Raw genomic sequence first — 3,675 nt, forward strand, 5'->3', positions numbered from 1 at the left:
CACCACCACCACCACCACCACCACCACCACCACCACCATGGCTACCTCCAGCAGCGGGTACATGACAGAGCTTATGATTACTTTAGTTTGTTATACATGTGTCTCTCCAATACAGATGGATAATGCAGCCAGTGGTGTCACAGTACAGGGATAATGCACAAAGTGATGTCACAGTACAGGGATAATGCACCCAGTGATGTCACAGTACAGGGATAATGCACACAGTGATGTCACAGTACAGGGATAATGCACCCAGTGGTGTCACAGTACAGGGATAATGCACCCAGTGGTGTCACAGTACAAGGATAATGCAGCCAGTGGTGTCACAGTACAGGGATAATGCACCCAGTGATGTCACAGTACAGGGATAATGCACCCAGTGATGTCACAGTACAAGGATAATGCACCCAGTGATGTCACAGTACAGGGATAATGCACACAGTGGTGTCACAGTACAGGGATAATGCACCCAGTGGTGTCACAGTACAAGGATAATGCAGCCAGTGGTGTCACAGTACAGGGATAATGCACCCAGTGATGTCACAGTACAGGGATAATGCACCCAGTGATGTCACAGTACAGGGATAATGCACCCAGTGAGGTCATAGTACAGGGATAATGCACCCAGTGATGTCACAGTACAGGGATAATGCACCCAGTGAGGTCATAGTACAGGGATAATACACCCAGTAAGGTCGCGGTACAGGGATAATGCACCCAGTGAGGTCATAGTACAGGGATAATGCACCCAGTGGTGTCTCATTATAGGGATAATGCACCCAGTGATGTCACAGTACAGGGATAATGCACAAAGTGATGTCACAGTACAGGGATAATGCACACAGTGATGTCACAGTACAGGGATAATGCACCCAGTGATGTCACAGTACAGGGATAATGCACCCAATGATGTCACAGTACAGGGATAATGCACAAAGTGATGTCACAGTACAGGGATAATGCACACAGTAATGTCACAGTACAGGGATAATGCACCCAGTGATATCACAGTACAGAGATAATGCACCCAGTGAGGTCATAGTACAGGGATAATGCACCCAGTGAGGTCATAGTACAGGGATAATGCACCCAGTGAGGTCATAGAACAGGGATAATGCACCCAGTGGTGTCTCATTACAGGGATAATGCACCCAGTGATGTCACAGTACAGGGATAATGCACCCAGTGATGTCACAGTACAGGGATAATGCACACAGTGATGTCACAGTACAGGGATAATGCACACAGTGATGTCACAGTACAGGGATAATGCACCCAGTGATGTCACAGTACAGGGATAATGCACCCAGTGATGTCACAGTACAGGGATAATGCACCCAGTGGTGTCACAGTACAGGGATAATGCACCCAGTGAGGTCGCGGTACAGGGATAATGCACACAGTGATGTCACATTACAGGGATAATGCACACAGTGATGTCAAATTACAGGGATAATGCACCCAGTGGTGTCTCATTACAGGGATAATGCACCCAGTGATGTCACAGTACAGGGATAATGCACCCAGTGAGGTCGCGGTACAGGGATAATGCACCCAGTGGTGTCTCATTACAGGGATAATGCACACAGTGATGTCACAGTACAGGGATAATGCACCCATTGAGGTCACAGTACAGGGATAATGCACACAGTGATGTCACAGTACAGGGATAATGCACCCAGTGATGTCACAGTACAGGGATAATGCACACAGTGATGTCAAATTACAGGGATAATGCACCCAGTGGTGTCTCATTACAGGGATAATGCACCCAGTGATGTCACAGTACAGGGATAATGCACCCAGTGAGGTCGCGGTACAGGGATAATGCACCCAGTGGTGTCTCATTACAGGGATAATGCACACAGTGATGTCACAGTACAGGGATAATGCACCCATTGAGGTCACAGTACAGGGATAATGCACACAGTGATGTCACAGTACAGGGATAATGCACCCAGTGATGTCACAGTACAGGGATAATGCACCCAGTGGTGTTACATTACAGGGATAATGCACACAGTGATGTCACAGTACAGGGATAATGCACCCAGTGGTGTCACAGTATAGGGATAATGCACCCAGTGGTGTCACAGTACAGGGATAATGCACCCAGTGGTGTCACAGTACAGGGATAATGCACCCTGGTGTCACAGTACAGTGATAATGCACCCAATGGTGTCACAGTACAGGGATAATGCACACAGTGATGTCACAGTACAGGGATAATGCACACAGTGATGTCACAGTACAGGGATAATGCACCCAGTGATGTCACAGTACAGGGATAATGCACCCAGTGGTGTCACAGTACAGGGATAATGCACCCAGTGATGTCACAGTACAGGGATAATGCACCCAGTGATGTCACAGTACAGGGATAATGCACACAGTGATGTCACAGTACAGGGATAATGCACACAGTGATGTCACAGTACAGGGATAATGCACGCAGTGATGTCACAGTACAGTGATAATGCCCACAGTGATGTCACAGTACAGGGATAATGCACCCAGTGGTGTCACAGTACAGGGATAATGCACACAGTGATGTCACAGTACAGTGATAATACCCACAGTGATGTCACAGTACAGGGATAATGCACACAGTGGTGTCACAGTACAGGGATAATGCACACAGTGATGTCACAGTACAGGGATAATGCACTCAGTGATGTCACAGTACAGGGATAATGCACCCAGTGATGTCACAGTACAGGGATAATGCACCCATTGGTGTCACAGTACAGGGATAATGCACACAGTGATGTCACAGTACAGGGATAATGCACCCAGTGATGTCACAGTACAGGGATAATGCACCCAGTGATGTCACAGTACAGGGATAATGCACCCAGTGGTGTCACAGTACAGGGATAATGCACCCAGTGAGGTCGCGGTACAGGGATAATGCACACAGTGATGTCACATTACAGGGATAATGCACACAGTGATGTCAAATTACAGGGATAATGCACCCAGTGGTGTCTCATTACAGGGATAATGCACCCAGTGATGTCACAGTACAGGGATAATGCACCCAGTGAGGTCGCGGTACAGGGATAATGCACCCAGTGGTGTCTCATTACAGGGATAATGCACACAGTGATGTCACAGTACAGGGATAATGCACCCATTGAGGTCACAGTACAGGGATAATGCACACAGTGATGTCACAGTACAGGGATAATGCACCCAGTGATGTCACAGTACAGGGATAATGCACCCAGTGGTGTTACATTACAGGGATAATGCACACAGTGATGTCACAGTACAGGGATAATGCACCCAGTGAGGTCATAGTACAGGGATAATGCACCCAGTGAGGTCATAGAACAGGGATAATGCACCCAGTGAGGTCATAGAACAGGGATAATGCACCCAGTGGTGTCTCATTACAGGGATAATGCACCCAGTGATGTCACAGTACAGGGATAATGCACCCAGTGATGTCACAGTACAGGGATAATGCACACAGTGATGTCACAGTACAGGGATAATGCACCCAGTGATGTCACAGTACAGGGATAATGCACCCAGTGATGTCACAGTACAGGGATAATGCACCCAGTGATGTCACAGTACAGGGATAATGCACCCAGTGGTGTCACAGTACAGGGATAATGCACCCAGTGAGGTCGCGGTACAGGGATAATGCACACAGTGATGTCACAT

Source organism: Rhinoderma darwinii, unplaced genomic scaffold (assembly GCF_050947455.1).
Source record: "Rhinoderma darwinii isolate aRhiDar2 unplaced genomic scaffold, aRhiDar2.hap1 Scaffold_4487, whole genome shotgun sequence".
In the NCBI taxonomy this organism is placed as follows: Eukaryota; Metazoa; Chordata; class Amphibia; order Anura; family Rhinodermatidae; genus Rhinoderma; species Rhinoderma darwinii.